The sequence below is a fragment of the Ornithodoros turicata genome, chromosome 1 (assembly GCF_037126465.1).
Source record: "Ornithodoros turicata isolate Travis chromosome 1, ASM3712646v1, whole genome shotgun sequence".
Lineage (NCBI taxonomy): Eukaryota > Metazoa > Arthropoda > Arachnida > Ixodida > Argasidae > Ornithodoros > Ornithodoros turicata.
The window spans coordinates 222,428,327-222,450,080 of record NC_088201.1 but is presented as its reverse complement, the minus strand read 5'-3'; the positions used below and the strand labels follow the sequence as shown (position 1 = coordinate 222,450,080).

Sequence of the window (21,754 nt, the reverse complement as noted above, 5' to 3'; positions counted from 1 at the left end):
GCCACTAATTAGTAGTTATGATACATGATTGGAGTTCAGACAGAGATCATGTTCAACCAAAATTTGGGCTCAACTGATTCGGGGTAATAATCAGTAGGAGATGAGCTTAACTTGAAAAAGTCAGACCGCGAATATAAAGTTGTAGGTACACAGGCTGTTTGACACAGGTACACCTCTATATAAAAGAATGGATGGTGATCATGAGTGGCCTACTTTATTGTATCGAATACAATTAACACACAATTTATAAATGATCAATATTCCTGCAAAATATTATAATTAATTGAGATCCATAAAGTGAGGCGTATAATTTTGCAACAAATAAGGAAATGGGTTTTGTTTGAGAGGGCACTGTTAATAAAATAAAGGAACTTGTGAATTTCATCAATCAAGAGATGATTTTATTTTGTTTCAGTGAAAATACAATTGCATTGACTTCTCTGTAACTAGCTGTGACTGTATTACACAGGAGCATTCACAACGCCACACTGCACTGTCAGTGTCGGTAGTCCCCATATAAAAGAGATGCTCGACTGAGCAGCCACGCTGTAGAACATATTGTAGCACATTGCTGCTTGATGTAGACAGTCGTAGTGCCCGCGCACTTTGCTGGAGATTCTTCCTTGGTTTTGGTATAATTGCACAAAAATGTGAGCCATAGTTTTGTGGTTAGTACATGAATTTTAGTAATGTAACATGTGCTAGATGAATATGCCTCACAGAAACTATCTGGCCACCCTTTTTTTGGCTTTCTGGCTTTTAAAAATCACATTTATGCAGGAATCATGTACTTTTAATTAGTACTTTACTTTTTAAAGGATTTGAAAACCCTTGCTCAAGCAAAAAGTATGCTGCAAGCAGACTTTCAACTGAATGGCCCAAGTGAAGCCGTTCCTGTGACATGGCTTTATGGCAAATGCCAGAAGAGATTTGCATCTGAGACACACTTTGCTGTTGGTATACTCTTGCATGACCTGCACACAAGCACAAGCAGGATAAAATTGAGAAAATTCACAGAGAAGTACAGAGGCACACTGACACTAAAAGGAATGAAATAGTGTAAGCTCCATGACCTGAACATGTATACTTTGTCGACCTGGTGCCGGAACGCTAGGGCATGCACCAGGCTTCAGTACAGCTCGACTGTGTCCACCATATTTTAAAGAAGCATTGCTGCATTGCTGAAAATGAGTGGAGCACATGAGGTCGTGTTTGCAGTCAGTGTAGGATTTCGCATTCACTTCCTCAAGTCGCTGAACCCATTTCGAATATCGTTTCGTATGTTGTTGTGGGAACCTGTGAGGGCGACAAATTTTCATTAAATACGTTACAGAAACAGCAAAAGTAGTGCCCTCTTTATCTTTATGTAGCACACGCATAATACACCTTCAAATGTGTCGGAAAAAGCTATAGTATCTCCTGCTGCAGGTGCACGCATCCCCAGAGCCTTCCCGAGTGGAGCTGTTAATGGGATGGTGCAGCATCTGCTTGCCGTATTCCCAGATTGAAAATATCTTAGTGCTTGTATTATCTTGAGGAAAATACAAGGTGCTCCTATATGTGTGTGTACTTGTATCTGAAATGCAATTATTTTCTTAGTAACTTGCACTGCTTCTTTCGGCACCTTTTCTTAGATGGTTGAACAAAGACATGGCAGATGGAATCAAACAAATATAAGTAACTGGGATAATGTGGGTGCTAAGCGGCATGCTACCTTGTGGCATGTGCCCTCTAGTCAATGCTGTGTTAGTAAAATATTTCTGATGTTGAAATTTATAGGTTTGGGTGAATGTTACAAATATAAAGCTATGTTTGTACATATTGGCACTCTGATGTACAAAGATGCACGGCCAGGGAAAGACAAACTTTATTCACTCAAAAACATAGTGGAAGAATTTCACACACATGAAAGTAGGAAAAGCAGGCTACTTACTTTAGGAAAGATGCTCTTGATCCACCCCCTCTGCACTGCTTGCAGTTCTCTTTTATGCATTTATTGGGCAACAACAATAACAACTTTATTTTAAGATAAGAATGGAGAGTTCCATCGCCAGAGGCCAATGGGGAGTTTCATGTTTATGTTGCTGACTTCCGAAACAGCGTCGAAGCTCTCGGATTTCGGCTCCATTTAAAGGCATCGGTAACCATGATATCTTTGAAATCGCCAATAAAGTCACTAATTAAAGACACGTTCACGCGTTTTATGGCTTGACAGGTTTGACAACCACGGAATAGAAACCGAAATATAAGTAGGTTCGAGCTAGAAAGCTCAGAGGTGGAGGCCAGTCTAAAAGAATACATCGGAACAATAAAACACACAAGACATAACCCCACTCTAGATTTAATCGCTTTTTATTACGTTTCACACGTCTTTGTTTGGTACACACAGTGACAATACGACAAACATTAACCAAAACCATTGTTCAGATTTCCTCCGCCAAAACTAGCGGGCTCCGCCAGTTCTGGCCTGGCAACACGGGGACGCCTGATGGCGGCACTGATCTCTATAGTAATAGGCTGGATAGCGGATTGAGGGTGCAACCGTACGGTCACCGGCCGCCATCTTGGGAAGCTCAAAACATTGCCGTCCGCGACTCAGCTGCATTATCTGCATGCGCCTTTGCGTAGCATTTTTGTGGTGTCATGCCCACCTGCTGTGGTTATGGGTGTGCTGACCGTACTGGCAAGGCACCGGGGACGACATTTCACAAGTAAGTGACTTGGTTTTACAAATAAATGTGATTTATTAGTCCACGAGCGCGGTGACAAAACGTTGCTGTTGAAGCATGTGCGCGGCACTTTGTGAATCGTATCTCAGTTGTGGAAACCCGGTGTTTCCACAACCTCGGGGCGTCAGTCCGTCCGTTCCGTCGCCAAGGAAGACACAGCAAACGAAAAGGTTCAAACAACAAGCAAGGATTTATTACATACCGCTCGCACAGAAAACACCCGGCAGCCGCCGACACTCCTTCAGTCACAACCCCCATATCTCCTATCGCCGCGCTTTTATCTCCTGTCGCGGGCACGCCCCCCTACTCCGTCTGCCGCACAGTTTTGCCATCTGGTGGCATGTGATACTGTCGGACCTCACAAGATCTAAACGTTAAACAACAATCCAAGGGTTAAATCGTTGGATCGTTAAATCTTAAGCCGTACGTTATCTGGATAGAGTCATTGTGATAGTCTAGACTTCCTGCAGTTCACGGGTATGGTCTCGGCACGCAGCAGGCGTTGAAATGCGCTTGTCAGGTGTGGTATCCAGGTGGGTCAAGCTGCCGTAAAATCAGCGTCAAACAGCGGAGGCTGCCGTCTTGTGGAACGCAGTTGCCAGACCCGGAAACCCGAAGTTCGCCAGTTACGGCGGCACAAAACGCCGCTGTTGTGTCTTTGTCATATTTGCTTAAACAAACGAATTTCTTGAAAAATGATGCAGTAAACAGGTAAAAGTTAGTAATAACTAACCCATGTTGCCTTCGACATTCTCAGCGATTGTTGTAACGCTCGCATTGTAACGCATGCACAAGCTAGAATGATAGTTTCGGTTTCGTGGTTGCGAGTTTTGGGGTGCTACATATCTATCATATGCAAACACATCTGGAACTACATGTTGAGCCAAAGTCTGTCTGAAATGTTTATGATATACTTGCAAAGAAGGGGGAGTATGGAACGTTCAACACTCCGCATTACAATACTGCTAAGGGTCAAACCTAATTGATAAATGCAGACGTCCAAAGATCACGAAATGTGACCACACCTCAATGGCATATTCCTGATGTGAAGCCTCCATGGACCAGAGGAGAAGGCATGGCAAAAAAAAAAAAAAGAACAGACATCTACCAAAATGGTACATATCAATGATTTGATGCTTCCTCTTTTCCTCCATCGCGATTACTGAAGCAGATCAGTTCTAAGGTACAGCAGTGACGAATTCTCACCCTCTTCCTGCACCAAAACGAGTAGCCTACACTAAGCGTATATTGGTATGATGGTTGACCACAGTGGGAACGGCATACTTCTGCTTATGGAAAGCATTGTCAATATAGCTTATCCCTCCTTATTGGAGAAAATCTTCTTCACTGTGATGAGCATACATACACGCAAAGCGCATATGTTGCTTTGCAACCACTTGTCATGGAAGTGCGCTTTGGAAGTGCACAAGTGAGGTATTTTACTGGAGGCACAGTGCGCGTGATTTCAAAGTTCCTCGGAACGGCGTGCCCTTCAGACACAGGTAACGATCATGGTACATGACAGAGCTCATGCCAGATATGTTGTACATGTCCATACATAAACAAATTTTAGTTCAAAGCAATAAGTAGTAACGTCCAGCACAGTAATGCCACTATGTGTGCACACATTTTGTGTATGCAATGACGGTGTTCCACATTTCACTTCTATCAAGTAGGAAGCGTTTGTGTGGAAAAAGCAGCAAGCATATGGCTGGGTGAATATGAATTTTGCAGGCATTAGTAACGTGTAATACAAACCATTTACATATATTTTACAGCTGCACAGATTTCTTAATTGTATGCATGCCTCAACTCATGTGAAAGCGAAGCAAACACATTTTGTTAAGAAATCTATAATAAGTGATCAACAACAAAGTTCATTTGTACATATGGTTTGTGAACGTAATCACTGTTTCACATCTTACGTCTAATATAGTTAAAAACGACAAAAACCCCCTGTGCAGGAAAAGACGAGAACGGAATACAAAAGAGATGAGGACACCGCACTGAACTGCCAACCAAAGAATTTTTATTTTGTGAAACGAAGCCTTAAATACATGAGACCTCCTCTCCCCCTTTGTTCCCTGTCATGTTGGACTTCCTGTTTACACCACAAAGATAAATACAGGGGTTACTGACCCAGTTACTACCTGTTTTTTAATCTCATGCGCCTCTTGAAAGAGAAGGCTACGTTATTTTTTACACCTGAACAAAATTTGTGTTTTTTGGAATTCTGCCTGACATGCCACACATAATGTAAAAACCCGGGGACTAGGGAACACGAAGAGACAGACACAAACACGGTGTGTTTTCACACAAGCCACACACGTCATCGTCACCCTGTGGGGTACACTATATGGAACGTAGTGAACATGACATGACATGGAACATGACCGACGATGAACATGTTCATCAGACATGTGTTCATCAGATGCCGTCTGATTGAGCATACGCGTTGACATCTGCTTCAAACACGAAGTCAAGTCAAACGAACACAAGTCAAACACGAAGTCACGTTTGTGTCTGTCCCTTCGTGTTCCCTAGCCTCGGGGTTTTTACATTATGGATCATCTTCACAGCCACCTTGCTTCCTAGCCATATTTTCATTGTCACAACCACATGTCAATAAGTGGTCCCCCAATGCACCGTATCTATTAGAGGTATTAGTTGAATGTTCTTTTAAACGAGTGTTCATGCACTTTCAATTAAAAACAATTGAAAAAACCCCAGTGCTTTATTAACCAGCCAAAACACTCGCTCTATTTATGTACCTTGATGATTACCCGATATATACCTTATCACACTTTCGTGGTATAGAGTAAACTATATGAATATGGCATTCTGCAACTTTCTTCCCGTGATCACCAACCAGGCCAAGTTTTAACCGTTTTTCATGTCATATCTAGTCAATCAGGCTTTCTGTTAATTCATGTGAATCACCAACCAATCCTTTTTCATGTTATGTCAATATGCTTGCATATGTGGAGAACTGAAAGGTATATGCTATGTGTGAATATGAATGTCATCAGACTGGACGGTGGGAAAGGTCTTTTACGATACAGCTAAACATACATCGTCCTTAAGCCCGTTTCTTTGACTGTGGAAGGGGATGACGTGAACGATACGGTTACAAAAAGAGGTGCATGAAAGCGGTTCCACTTCCAAACCAGATTTTTTAGAGAAAAGTTACATGGTGATTGAAATTGATTCATGGAGTACTTGCGAGGGATTCGAAGTGGTGATGCAACTTGCCTTATCAAATATAACCGATTACCAAATATATATTTGCGAATAAATCCAGTCTACCATTATCATACACTGTGCGTTATTATCCCACAACTCAGTCGCAAAAATATTTGTAATTACGAATAGCGTTTCAAACAATTTGCATTGTCAAACCTTCGCAACATAGCTTTCAGGGTCGTTGCAGAAGAAAATTGTTTCACGAAGCACTTGTGACAGAAAACATTCTTCATTTGCGAAAGCGAAAACGAAGCTGCGTACTTCAAGTACTGCCGTTCATTGGCAATCACAAAACATAATCTGTGCACTAACGAAGAAGTGTTTTAGCCAACATACGCAGGACGACGTGCATGAATGTACAAATGTAGTCACTTCTTCGCACAATGTCGTCGTAGAGAGATGCATCGTAGAGTTACGCTGGGCACCTTCATCACCCAAAAAAGCCTCAGCTGGCTGGAGAGCATCACAATATCTAACGAACATCGCACTCCACAGACACAACTGCACAGAACGCACAGGATCGTACGTCCGCAGTGATTGGAAATACCGTGAACACATCCACACACCCATTGAGGAGCGACGGCAGCCATAACTCACGCTGGATTGGATACGGATTGAAGTGGCTATTTTGGGAAATAGCATGCTCGGTGCACATTGTTTGCAGATAATTTCTATTTGGGTACAAATCTAGGTGGCAGATTTTGCGATGTTGGCAACAACCGTCCCACAAGATGACGATCCCCGTTGTTTTACGCGGGGAATGGGCCGAAATACATGGCAAGATGGCGACTTTGACCCATCTGGTGGTATCTACGGCTCAGTTTGTTGGTCACGGTATCGACGATTGCTTGCTTGGATTAGCCTTGTCATCCCTTCCGTAATTGATGGCATAAATTGTTCAATGCAGGTTGACTGGACGCATTCCACGACATCACTGGTCTGCAGCAAACATTTCAAAAACAAATGCTTCGACAGAACGGGCCAAACCGTTCGACTGAGGCCTGACGCTGTGCCCAACAAGTTCGACTTCCCAGAACACCTCCAGAAAGTAATAATGCATGCGTCATATGTAGAGGCCGTATTTATATGCACTAAAAGCTGGTTGAACACATATGCATGAAAAATTCATTAATCTTGCTCAAAATATGCACCTCTAGGAATTCACTTGCATGCATTTAAAACACGCAACAAATTCACAGGGGGCAAAAGTATCTTACTTTATGTAGTGTACAAAAAACATGCACAGTTGAAAGCATAGATCCAGAAGTTGCCCGTCAAAAGGAACTCGTTACAAAGTTACCGTGTGAAAAATGTAACTAAGTTAATAACCAAGTTATTCAGCCCGAAACGTAGCTCGCACTTACAGAGTTACTTCAGAAAAAGAACGAGTTACTCCCAAGTTACTTCGGACACAAAATAGCACTACACAGGTGCAGTTGAGTTCGAACCTGAGGTGCCTGCGTTGAGTTTTCGTTTATGTCCAACAATTCGAACGCTTTACATCTTATTCCCTGTGGACACACAATGGTTCAGCTTCATTTCAATAGCAGCAGTTCTTACTTCCTGAACAGAATACTGGCATTGATTGGACATAACGTTTTGTGACATAAAATGCTTCGGAAGAACCGTAGAGGAAGGTAGGAAATAAGTGGACGTGAGTGAAAAGCGAATTAAAAGTAACTTGGAACTTAGCTTAAGTTACTCTGACAAAGTTACCTGAAAAAGGAGTTCCTCTGAAAGTTACCACGGTGCAAAAGTAGCGAGTCAAGTTATATAGTTACCAAGAAAAGGAACAATAACGAGTTACCTCGAACTCTGGTTGAAAGTGTGTATTTGCATGAAAATCTAGCCTCTAGAATCATGTTCCCTAGTAAGAGTTTCAAGCGATGGCTGATGATTGGAATCAGTACTGCACGAAGGGCACCTTAAAGCTGCAGCTAGTCCAATATATGAAAACACTCCTGAATTATGCATTCATATGCAGTAAAAGGCACTCCATATTGGATAGGACAATACTAAGATGGGCAAAAGCATATAATGAAAAAAGTATTGCATGAAAATTTTGCCTAACGTACAAACTCGTATTAGTGGGACATACAAACACACCAGCCACATGTCTCTTTGGTGCGTTCCAGCATGTTTACTTTACTTAGAGAAAATAAATAATTTTTCAACCTCGAATGTCTACTCTTTATTCTTCCTGCTTAAGTTTGCGACAATATATGTTTGAATGCAGCCCAAATGAAAACAATGTGATCCGTCTGATCAAAGAAGTTTCCCAGTGCTACAGCAGTATCGGACTGTACCACCTTGCCAAGGAATATACAGAGAAGGTGACAGTCAGGCCTCACTGCGAAAGAAATGGTCAAGGTTGATCATATTCAACAACCATTAATGTACTCTGCCCACTTACCTGGTTGACTGCTTCAAACTTGCTGTTGCAACTGGACTTGGGATACTTTGATGTTGGAGCTTTCACCACAAGACCTTGCTACTTAGCCTTTTTATGACTTATTCACCTCTACCTCTAGTCATTTTGAACTGTCTTTACCGCCATTTACTTCCCCAGTGCACACATTTCTAGTCGATATGTTTTTACCGTCATATAGCCTTTATATCACATATCATTCTAGTCCCTTGGAAGTCCTTTAGTGCCGTACGGCATTTCGTGTCATAACTAGTCATATCTAAACTTCCTGTGCAAAGCATAATGTTTATAGCCAAGAATATTAAGGTGGTTACATAAACAAACGTGCTAAACATTCCTTGGCATTCCACACCCCCGAGCAGAAAGGAAATGGGAGAAACACGAGAAGCAACACGCTGACAGACGACAAAGGAAACGTAACACAACAAATACAACACCACACACAACCAGCAAATCACATAATCGAAGTTCAAAGTACAAAATTGGAACGACACGACCTCACACGAGTACAAAATAGACAGGAAATAACATGTATGTGACGGGATTTCACACAAAAAGCGTAAGGAATCCAATCACGAGGGATTTCTGCAGCGATCTGTGGCAAAATTTTAGCGAAGCAGCAAGGAAAGCGCTCACAAACAGCAAAACTTGTCACAGCTTACATGCATTCCAATGGGCTGTAATGGCTCTTTTGAGCACCGCAATATGGCGAACGCTTGGCGTACCCTTTCCCGCGATACCCTCACCCATCCGCTATCCAGCCTTTATACATAAAGATCAGTGGATGGCGGCTTCCTTAGTTTGGCGGCAGTTTTGGATGCGCTCCGGTGACCTCGGTATAAGTGGTTCAGAAGACCAATGCCATGTGTAAGGAGACTGCATACCATGTCATGTGTAGCCTGAAGGTATGGGGTATCGTCTTTTATGCACGGTATTGATATGCAGATGTTCTAGCGATTCCTCAACAACAGATAATTGCGCTTGCAAGTCGCGAACTTGCTTCTTCAACGCATCTGTCTCAGTTATCGCAGAATGCTGTGTAGTGGTTACACAGTACGACATATCACTCGCAATAAACCGATCGTGCTAATGCTGAACAAAGCAGATAAACCATGCCGAATCAAGCCGAATATGAGCATGTGTCAGCCTGAAAAAAAAAAAAAAAACAGCGTGCGCGACAAGGCGTGCCAACGTCGCTGACCTTGTGCCTGCATACAATCATTACGCGATTCCGAAGAGCCGATGCTTTCGCCACTCCACGAATTTACATTATCGTATGCTTCCCGCCGTTTGCCTTCTTCCGATTTATGTTCATCAGCTAATTGCGCGCCTTATTGTGCATATCAAGATGCTTGCACCGTTTGAAGTGGATATCGTTCGTGAACTCCATGGTGCAACTCAGAGCGGCTCTCACTTTGAATATTAAAATCGACCGGCGGTCATGACAGGCGGAGGATTGCGCTGCGGGAGAGACAACTACGTATATCACTGATCTCTATGTATAAAGGCTGGATCGCGCATGGGAGAGGGGCTCGTGGGGGAGAGGCGTGCCTTCGGGCCGCCATGTTGGTGGGCCCTAAAGTGCTATGTGTGCCCATAGAAAACAATGGGAGGCAACAGAGATCGTGAATATTTATTGCGCTGCTAGCATTGATCGTTGTTTGTCGTCACACAATTTTGTAAGGTGCCAGTATACTGATGTATCCTAACAGTGTTTCACAGGTGTCCTGCGTTCGATTCTTAATTACGTTATGTTTTGCATTCCGAAACTAGACCGTCACTGCAGTGCAGCGCTGGGGATTGTGCTACAGCACGTTTCCCAGCCAATATTTCAATAAGAAACGACTTCAGGTGAACAACAACCATGTATATAATATCCCGTACTGCGTTCTGGACAAAAATTGTTCCATAAAGAACGGTCCGGGAAAAGATATACTCGCATGGCAGAAAGAGATCGTTCTGTAGAATCACAGCCGTTGTTTTCGCCGTGTATGCGTTTAGTATGATTTATATCAAGCATCGCCTTAGAAAGAGTCCCTTAGTAAACTACAGCGGTGCTTTGCCTCGCAAATATGGACACACCGAAGCAGCCCAAATAATTACTTCACGCAATTAGATCACACATCGTTAGGACGGTTAATCAGGTAGTGATGTAAGCTTAATCAATTAAGTTACTTAGAAAGTGGTAACACCTCCTTGAGACACAGGTCTTCTCTCTTTTTGAAGTACAGCCCTTCTATGGGAAGTACAGCCCTTCTATATATGTTTGCTTCTTCCTTTATTTGTTCTATTTGCAGGCGCGGTTGTGCCAAACTGAATGTCCTTCTCCAGCACAAAAGCTCAAAGCTTCTCCAGCACAAAAGCTGCTTGGGGACGGGGTCCTGCTATCCAGTGCTGACTTTGCCATGCTTGTTATGTGGAGCATATTCCAAAAATGCAGCTTCACGTATGGTCTTCAAATTGCAACAGGACTATTTGGAGCTTGAAACCGTTGTGATTTTGTCATTTTGGCCCTCATGTACCCAGTCTGTGAAACGCAAACAAAACACGATGCTTTTGTAATGAAGATCACTGATGATGAGTAAAGAGAATATAAGAGTTCAAGTTTATTCAATATTTTATATCATTCGTTATATTATTCAACACTTTATGTCAAGTTTATACAACATCAAGTTTATTCAAGTTCAAGCTTTATTTCTTGCACTTACGCGTTTCAGGATACAATGAACGTGCAGGGAGGTCGCAAAAAACTACATTTATTGTTTTGTGACCTTGCTACAATGGCAATATATATCTTAGGATTGACAATGGTCAGGTACGCTTTCTATATTTGTAGCACTCAATTTTAGGTTGGAATGAGCAATGAATAGCAACTTCCCTCCTGATAGTTTCTCATATATGCTAAATTTTAAATTTAATGTGTTCGAATATGTGATAATATAATAATAATATATAAGAATATAATATGTGATAAATGAATGTGATCAACAGTAGATGTAAACAACATGAGTAGCCAGAGAAGTGCATTCTCAATAAATAATTTTCTTCTTATGGCGTATATGTGCATGCCTATTAACTGAAACAATTATTACAGTTCCCTGACAAGTTTTAATTTCTGAGAGTGTACTGTAGAGGCTGCTTAGATCTACAACAGTTCTTACAAGGTATTATATACTGTGAATGCCTTTAAAAATCCCATGTGGCACATATGCCTTTACTTTCTGGAGGTGCTGTGGTAGTCAAAGTTTGTGGGCATTACGCAGGTTCTGCACCCATTTCTTGAGTATGTCGAGGCAGCTGTGAAGTAACCTGCATTGATGATGATTATTCCAATTTTTATGGTGCATCGACAACAAAGGAAATAATGCATCAGAACATTGGTTTGGGTGCAACCAGTTAAAAATGAATATGTTGTTTAATAAATACATTGGACAAATGTTAAAACACCAGTTTAAAACATGGTTTACAATCCCTGTATCTTCTAAAAATTAAAAAGATTAAAAACTATTCTAAAAAGAATATGGGGAACTCTTCTAAAAATAATGATAATCTCTAATTATTATATTGCTGGGTGAAGGAGCCTAAAGTGTAAGGTGTGTTTCTGATGTGAACATGAAAGAAAATATGCAAAATTGAGAGAGGCTAACCACAGTGCGTGCACTGAGGTTGTTCCTTCCTGTAAAGTAGAAACCAGTGGATGAGGAACGTGATACTTACCTGTACACCCAGCCGTATCACCTGCACAGATTATTCACTGGGTAGCCCTCATGACGAAACCTGTATTGAGAGACCACTTTTGCCTTAAAAACTGCTACAAATAGCACGACACGCTACAGATTATTACTATCGTAACAAGCTGACGATACATCTCAGACACAAAGGCGTTATTCAAGTTCACACTGTTCACACCACTGTTACGTAGGATTCTTTGTCACAAATCAAACCAAGGCACAAAACAATACCAATACATGAAAAAAGGTGACAATCGTGGTCTCATTATGACGTAATACCGAACTTGTGCGCGAAGGTAATTCAAAGAAATGAATGTGGCACTTGCTTCCGCAGAGAACACCGTGTACCATGCTAGCAATGCATGCAAAAAAGCGCTCGAGTGCTCGCACATATATTGATGACAACACTACCTGTGTAGTGTAACATGTTCTTTCAAGCATATTATGCACTCAAACTGTATTTGCCGCCGGGTAAAATGCAAGTGTGCTCGATTGAACGTCGGAAGAGCGATCAAGCAACCTGCATCCAGTGCTCGTTTTGGGCAAAAAAACACTTCATAATGGTCAACTAAATATACAGAATGGACGCCTATTTATTCTTCGATAAAGAGTGACTCACCTGTATAAATTTAGGCCCTGTAACCTTGCCAGTACGGTTGGTACGACCGTAATTGCAAGAAGTTGCCATGGTCGCTGCGGCGACTGTTGTGGGTACAGTAAGATGGCGGCCGGTTTCTTCACGCTCGCGCTCCCTATCCGCGATCCAGCCTTTTACAATCGAGATCAGTGACGTATATGCACGTAGAGAACAGGACTGACAGGAGCTTAGCGGAGTTACAACGCACTCAGTTTCGCCACTGACCTCGAGACTGGACCATGCTCCTCGCAGCAATTGCGATTGCATCCTTATTCAGCGTAACAACATGCCTTCAGACGTTTGGTTCCATGGAAGACTTGCTGGCGTCTGACGTCCTTCCTCAGCCCATCAGTGTTTTCGCAGCAAATAGGCCAGTAGATGTTGGAATATCGGCTGGGTGTATGGACATTTATTCTCAACAAACATTACAACATTATTTGTTGAGAGCTTTCAGCACTTTCCGACACTGTGCCTTCGAGCTGTATATGTTACCAGAAGGCGCCGATCCAACGAGGACGATAAATCTACTCAATCCATTAGGACAGATGGAGGACATTTTATATGTGTTGTCGTGCACTAGCGTCTTTAATGTCACTACGGAAACGGCAACGCTTATTTGAGGGACTATGCTTCGGAAGAGTGCATTACATGTGACCCGGAATTTATGCTGCCGAGGCACCTTGCGAGAAGCCAGAAATTTGGAAGGCAGAATGTATAGTCATTATTTGCACGAAGGACGTGATGTGCATTCACCCCAATGTGAAAACGTTGATCCTCACACTGCGATATAGAAATGCGACAGTTACTATAGTTGAGATCGACTTCCGCAAGAGGCGCACTCACGCAATCCATATCGAATTAGCTAAGCTTATGTGCAGAGCTAACGGTATTGCTTGGCTACATCATAATGTGTATAACGCGCTGTATCGTAACGCGGTCTTCGGAGGGTATTTTGAGTCTCCGTATGTTTCATTTTACACAGAGAGACCGAACCAGATGCCAAAGGAAATGGTACTAGTGATACCTCTCAGCTTGCAAGTGTGGTTATCGCTACTCTCTTCATTTATCGCATGCGCGCTTATTGGTTTCTCTTATCTTTATATGAAACGTCCGAACAGAGCACACTTAGTGCAAGTCGCTGTGCTACTTATCAAATCCCTTCTAAGGCAAAGCGTAGTGCAGACAACGGCCTTTCTCAACTACCCGTCTTTGTGGATATTTTGTTGGAGTTTGGCTGGTTGTCGGAATGGTCGTATCCACGGCTTTCCAAGGATTACTAACGTCCTACTTAAGAGACACGCCACTAGAAAAACGAATAGAAAAGTGGGATGCTCACATCCTTCCAAGTGAAGGTTACAGATGTTGCTATTTGCAAAGTGCTAGCCGGTGCGACCCGAATAATGGGATTCGCCCCGAAGTTTCTTTAAAAATTTGATGTGAGTGCTACAATACGGATGGATCTATTAAACGAGGAAATGATGGGAAGGATACTTATATAATACCGAGCCACCGTCTGGATAGTGTTGAAGCACACAATGAACTCTTACAAATGGACTACAGAAAGATTGATGAATTCATGACAAACCTAGTCCTTGATCCATTGATGGGGGTTACTTCACCCTACCTTCACAGCATCCAGAAAATCGTGTCTCAGGGTGTAGAGGCCGGATTATATGTAGGGGCATGGAAGTTGGAAGCATTCAGAATGTCGCATCAAAACGACAACGACAACTTCCCACAGACATCAGAACAAGAAGCGCTGACAATGACCGATTTGAGACCCCCTTTCGTACAGTGGGCAACGGGCATGCTGATATCCACTGCCGCCTTTTCGGCTGAACTAATATTCCATCGTTACAATGACGCTATGAAACATGTAATCAAGGTGGTCAGAAGATACATGGTACGAAAGATGCGCTTCCTACTTCGAACATTTCATCACTTAGCGCATTAAGCCGTAACAGTGGACCGCAACACACTGGATGGATTTTACATATTTATTTATTTACTACTTCTGAAATACTAAAAACCGCAAAAGGGTTCAAGGGCCGTACTTCCATGTGTAATTCAGTGTTTCATTCAACTGTCTTTGCACCACTGATGCACACAGTGATTATGAATGTGAATTAAATGTAGATTTGTGCACCAGCAATGAGGCTGCAGGCTATGTGTGTTTCTTAGCATTACGTCATTTTGGAATAAAATATCGCAATGGTTCCTGTGATCTGTTGTGTACTCCTAGTACGTGCTGTCAGTTTGATGACGACTTCTTCTTTCGTTGGCAAAAGTCGACCCTTGTGTGAACATCTTAGGTGTGCAGTTCATGCTTATCCACATGTAGTTTGTGCACATCTATCATTCAACGCAGAGAAATCAAACAGAAAAACAGTATGTTTTGCTAAGTTGTCACACAATGTACCATTCATATACCTAGGACGTCCTTACGCGGTCGCGAATGTCCCGAATATCCGGATGGCGATGGGATACCTATGGGATGCTCCAGAGCGGCATTTGCGTTGTGGTTTTACTGAAAAAACACCAGATGTCCCAGGTACGTCTCGGAAATATCGCGTGTGGAGGTTTGGAAAGAGGACGTATCCTGCAGATCCCAGAGATATTCCCGGAGTGAACGTAAGAAAAAAGTCGCCATAAATCGCCGATAAATCTATACCGTCTATGAAATTTTGTTCCGACAGCAAGTTTGTTCTTGTGTTTAAAGCAAGCAAAATCTAGATATGGACGAGAAAGTAAAATTATTTATATATTTATATCGTTTTCGTGCTGCTGTCCCTGCAAAACATTTATCTGTGCGTAACACTCGTCACACAGCAGAGCAATTCGATTATCTTTACAGCTCCACTCAGCAGATAGTCACATCATAGCCTGAATTAAAGCCACAGTATCTGTCAGAAAGGAATGTCAAGCATGTTATTGGATATACATTGAATACGCAGATAGACTGTATATTTGTGAAGACACATCTCCTCACCGTTACAAACGTTTTACGCCCCAATACACTTAGCACTTAACGGACGTGCCTCGCATCAACTTGCATGTCAGCATATGCTCTTTCCACACTGTAAATATTGCCCTAAAATTTATGGTCAAAATCTCTTTTTTTTTACGTGAAAGGAAATGGCGTGCTACCGTAATTGGAAATGCTGTCCAAGGGAGTTTAATTAATGCAATACACAAATGGGGGGAAATACACCGTAACTATGACAGTTATCACCATAAATAAGACTGTAGTGTGTCCGTAGTGGTGATTACGGTCAGATGGCATTCGATTTTACGGAAGTCTACCGTAATTTCCAGAGTGCCTTGCAGTATCCGATATAAAAAATGTGATGCTTCGTGGGAACAGTGAATTTTAATAAATGGCTGATTGCTGTAAAATATGCATGTATTGTATACATTTATTTATTTATTTATTCAGAGAGCTCTGCAGCGCCGTGAGGCATTACAGCAGAGGAGTGAGGAAGTACAATGGTGATGCTACTTGCATCATTCTCAGGGAAAACACACCAATATTGTACACTGACTACACACAGTATTACATGGTAGAAACGAAAAAAAAAGAAGAGTAACAACAAAAACAAAGAATCAGTGCATAAGACACCTAATCTTAGCATTAAATAATGTATTATTGGCAGCATTAACGGCTTCTTGGGGGAGAATTCCACTCTGGGATGGTGGAACAAAAGAAAGATTGCTTTAAAACACTCGTTGAAAAACGCAATGGTTCAATTTTTTTAGAGTGATCCATCCTGGACGATACATACACAGGTGGTAGAAGAAATTCATCCTGATTTAGACCAGTGTTTCCGCTATGAATATCGTACATCAATTTCAATCGATTATGTCGCCTTCTATTCTTTAAATTGTCCCACCCTAAGTCGGCAATGAGTTCATGAGAGCGGATACGAAAAGAATAATTACCCGACACGAACCTCGCTGCCATATTCTGAACTCCCTGAACATGCACATGGTGGCGCAGTTTTGCTGTGCATTGTATTTCATAAGAGACCATGTCCATACTTCCACTAATTTTCAAACCTGCTGCTATATGCACATGCCCCGACACGTCGTACAAAAGGAGAAAATGTCGATGGCTCTCTTGACATCCATCTTTTCAAAACTTGTCGTAATAATGTGCTTCCTAGAGTGGAACCTGACCAGCTTGAACGTTCCTTGCCGTTTTGTGATTTGTGATGTGTTCGTACAGGGCCAGAGCATATTTAGGACTGATGTAATCACCATTATTGCTGACCAACAGCTGCGATGACAGAGAGTGGTTACGAAGTTTTTTTTAGGATGTGGCAGTGATTGAAGGCTAAATATAGGCTTCGTTGGTCTCCTATGGGTGGTACGGAAACGAAAAACATAATAGTTCATATTAACTCTCTTTCAGGCTTACAAGTAGAATGTGATCTTACCTTGTCACAGGAGCGATGCTTCCACCACTACAAAGTAGAGAAAACATCTTGCAATTAGATGCATGATTGCCCGCAAGAAGGCGCACATCCTCAAAGCCTGCTTCCTCAGTTGCATTAATGACTTTAAAAGTGAGCTGGTGCGGCTGATTTCCTGTAAGGCCTTTTGTGAAATAATATCCAACAGGGAGCCTATGCAATAAATTGTAATTCTGGTAATATAGCAAAGTGTAATTGAGTGTAAACGGACAGACAACAAGATGAAAATGGATTATATAAGGTATTAGTTACCTGAAATGCGTTCAAAGCCCAATGCCCAGCCATTCTCTACGACACACTCGCTTCCAATGCCTGCAGGTTGCACGAATCCATGGATTCTGTCACTGCCACTGTCATGCAGGTCTTTGGTGCTATGGACACCTGATCCGCAACAACTGCTCCTTTCCGGGCCTGAAAGTAGAATGAGTTAAGGCCCATTGGCATTCTTGTATTGTACAGTGCACAATACCTGATTGCAAGTGTGAAGTGCAGCCTCTTGTTGCAGGCGTTCCTTCATTAGATGGGAAACAGCCTTGGCTCAGTATGCTCCTACATATCTTCTGAGTGTCCTGCCACATGGCAGTGTGACACAGTCGGATCCCCTGATGATATTGTAGCAGCATGATGACTTAGTATTTCAGAGAAATCCCTGCGAAACGGGTCCCATATTGACTCAAAATACAGAAAATGGTACGTAGCCAACAAATGCCTTGGGCAACAAATGCCCAAGCAGCACGGCAAGATTGAACGTTGAGTGAAATACCCAATTCGGGACATCGTTACATCCAACAACTTGTCGCAGGTGATACACATTGTTCGAAGCAGTCAACGTACTTGGCAATCCCAATGTAACGTTCGCTAGAATTCGACAACTCAACATTCCACACTCTGGAAATAGCGCCACCTTTCTTCGCGATGCCAATGCCAATCGGTCGAGCCGACTGAGAGCGAGAGGGTTGTCTGACCGAAATCACGTGTCCTACAGCTAATGCACATGCGCGACAGCTCGAACGGACGTTTCATAGGGCTAAAATGTCGCTGGTTGCTATAACGATAACGGAATTGCGGCAGGTCAAGTAAAAAACACAATATGTGATAGGAAGGGGTGGCTCTTCTGTAAAATTAGGTGCTTTCAAGTTGCTGCAAGCAGTGTGAATTGCTCTGACGTATGTCCGTCACCGTCACGAAAGTGTTTCGCTCCTTTGTAGTCTCGGAGCGGGTTGGCAATTTTTAGTTCACAGTTTCACAGTTTTCACAGTTTAGTTCACATATTGCGATCCCAATGAAGGCTTCTGAGGGATCTCTGGCATTGGCAGTTCCGCGGGACTGCTTGTGTGTCTTCAGCAAGGCGGGCGTAGTTCTTCGTTCTTCTTGGGGGATGGCGTGTTTTTTCTGTTTTTGTATTGCAATCATGTGCAACGTGGGTGAATCAGACCCGCAGAAATAAAAAAAATAGCAAAAATCAGAGAAAATTATTACCAGTGGTGAAGATTATACAGGGTAATGCTTTATTATTACACGGACTCCGCGTTGGTATTATCATAGAAACATTGGCAATATTGCCAAGCCAGTCCAAGCATTGGTCCAATATGGAGCCTCGCTGCCCTCCCCATATTGGTCCAATATTGGCAGCCCACATTGGGCCAATATTGGCAATCTTGGCAACCCATATGGGTCCAATATTGGATCAATATTGGCGTGCTGCTTGGGTTGTTGTCATGAAGCTCCTGGGGAAGCAAAGCTTGGACATGCTTACAACAGATAAACTACAAGATGGCTCACACATTCCTCTTATGAACCACACTCATTATCTGTCTTGGCTAGTAACCCACAACCACAAACAGCAGTAGAGTATGCTGTACTTGATTGATATGTATACCTTTTTCTCGTGACCTCAAGTGCGGTTGACCACACCTTCACAACTTGTATAGTTTACTTGTTAGAAATATTGGACAAATACCCTTGAGGCAAATTGCCTTCCCCACCTCACTTGACAAAAACGCATAACAGGGTTTCTACAAGCCTATGTGTACACAACATTGTTCCACAACCTTCCCACATACACAAGATATTGCATGTCTATGTTCATTACTTACACGTAATAGCTGTAGGTCTGACCTGTAGGAATGAAACCTTAATAGAGCTTAACAACATCTGAAACATTCTATGAATACAAATTACACATAAAGCTGGAAATTTCCGGTCAAATACAAACAACCCCAGAGGATGGTAGAGGCTGCTTCACTTTGTGAATGGATATCATACCATTTCTACTCAGTTTCAGGCATATTGTGTTAATGTATATACCTACGCATGTAAGCAGCGTGTCTGCCTGTTAAAGCAAAACATTATTAATGCTTACCAATATCTGCAACATACCAACTTGTATGCATGAAGCTTTATGCAGGGTGGATGTCATACCCGAAGTGTTCGAATGTTTGTCTTGTCCACAACAGTCTTCAGGTTAGCTACATTTTTCCGTAGTTGTGCCAGCTCCATGCGAGGGGCCACGTTTGATTGTTGCACCTTTTGGCATTTTCTTTGCAAGGCTCGGGTTTTCCTTGTTAGTTTATTTATATATTTGGACGTTTCGGTAGTCTGTGCACATCGTGTCGTAACATTGTCAGTCCTTTGGTGTGCTACTGGGGGGACTCCTGGACACTGGTGAGGGACAGGTGGTGGTGGTGACCGGTGAGGGAATGATGACCGGTGAGGGAATAGTGGTGGTAGTGCCTGCTGAGGCATGAGTGGTGTTGGTGACCAGAGAAGGACTAGTGATGGTGGAGGTGACTGGTGATGGACTGGTGGTGGTGGTGGGACTGGTGTTTAAAGTCTAAAATGGAATAATACATAACTTGGGAGCACCACTTATTTTCATGGACAGAATAATACCTTGTCCTACCACATTGCAGCGTGTTGCTGTCAGAAGCTTCTTCAATTGAGTTCACTTTCAGTTGCACACATCGCAGTTCTCTGCCTGAGCTGAGAAGGGTGATGCTCGCACAGTAAGTAGTTGTCTGCGCTGTTGCGGACCTCAGTGCCTTGTGAGGTGGATCACATGTGTGTTCTCTTAGCTTTATTGGCAACCTACGTTTCTCAGGGTGACGGTGGCCCTCCATGGGATTTCCTGGGACTAGTGCTGAGGGAACAGCAGTCTTCTTTGGCCTCTTCACACGTGCACCGCTGTGTTATACAGGCGAAAATGCAGGTTGCTCACCATGGATCTGTCTCGTGGCTCCCACTCTTGCCCATCCTCCTCTACGATATTTTTAATTAAAAAAATCAAATTCACATTGAAGACACACCACGAACCTTAGCACCGACCACTTAGATCGGCATCAATATAGGATTATACAGACTATTTATTTGCATATACTGCAGCCTCTACCTGTGGCTGTCGCAGTAGCGGATCAACGGGGGGGGGGGCAGAAATGCTTGGTCAGTCACCCCTCAAATAAACAAAAAAGTCAGCTTATTCATTGGTTTTTCCGCTCCCCCTTCCGCCATTACGCGCTGAGATAAAGAACCCCCACCCCCTCCCCCAAAAAAGAAAGATGTAGTGGGCAGAAGAGGAAGAGGTTGCGAAGGATAACAACAAAGTTACGTTCCAGTGTTCTTCCGTGTGGAACATTACAACAGAAAAGAAAACAAAAACCTGAGGGTCTGGATCCGCGACTGGGCTTCGGCTGTATTGATGCTCAGCCAAGTATTCTTTCATTTATTTCATTCGTATTTCTTCATGGGCACATACAGGGTGTCCCAGAAAACGTGTAATTGAAATTTATATTTAAAAAAAACTACGTCACCTAGAATCATGCGGTCAACGGTGTTTGTTCTTATTTGGCTTTTGCCAGCTCCCATCTCCTGATGTGAATGTCATGTATCGTAAGTTTACTTATAAAAATATTTGGTAAACATTTATAAATATGTAAATATTATGTACATATGTAAGTATATATGATAATTGACAGCGTTTGTCACGAGCTGTCGCATCGAAAAGCGGAACATCATGCTTTTCGGAGCACCGGACCACAACGCCCGACGACTTTTCCGACCGCTCTCAGTTCGAGGAGAGGAGGCTCCAAACCCAGCCCACAGAGTGATAGTAGAAAAAGTAATGGTCCCTGAAATTGGGAAAGAGAAAGCAATATCCCAGCGAAAGTCCGACGCTATAAGCCATGCCTGTGTAATCACTTTCTACAATGCCGGGGTGCGCTGGGTTTTCAACGTCTTTTCGTCGGACTGAGAACGATTGCGCTGAAAAATTCGTCGCGCGCTCTCCTCTGGGAGCTCCGGCACGATGTACGAGTATTTTTGCGATGGGATAGCTCGGCATATCCCTGTCAATTATCATTAACTCGAGTAAATTAGAATGGTCTTAACATTGGTGGGGTAAAAAAGCGACGATTACTTGGCCAGTTTGCGACCTCAGTTCGCAAAAATTTACATTGTTAAACTTACGTTATTAAACGACATTCGCATCATGAAGTGGCAGAAACCTAGTAAGGACAAAT

At 42.7% G+C, this 21,754-nt stretch overlaps 1 long non-coding RNA gene across 1 annotated transcript; it reads right to left on the bottom strand.

Moving 5' to 3' along the window:
• Positions 1-11,629: 11,629 nt before the first annotated feature.
• LOC135376961 (uncharacterized) lies at positions 11,630-12,839 on the bottom strand. The gene is made up of 3 exons (XR_010417931.1): positions 12,751-12,839; positions 12,118-12,177; positions 11,630-11,709 (listed from the first exon to the last, which is right to left on the bottom strand). It is a non-coding gene; the product is annotated as an uncharacterized LOC135376961 (long non-coding RNA).
• Positions 12,840-21,754: the final 8,915 nt, after the last annotated feature.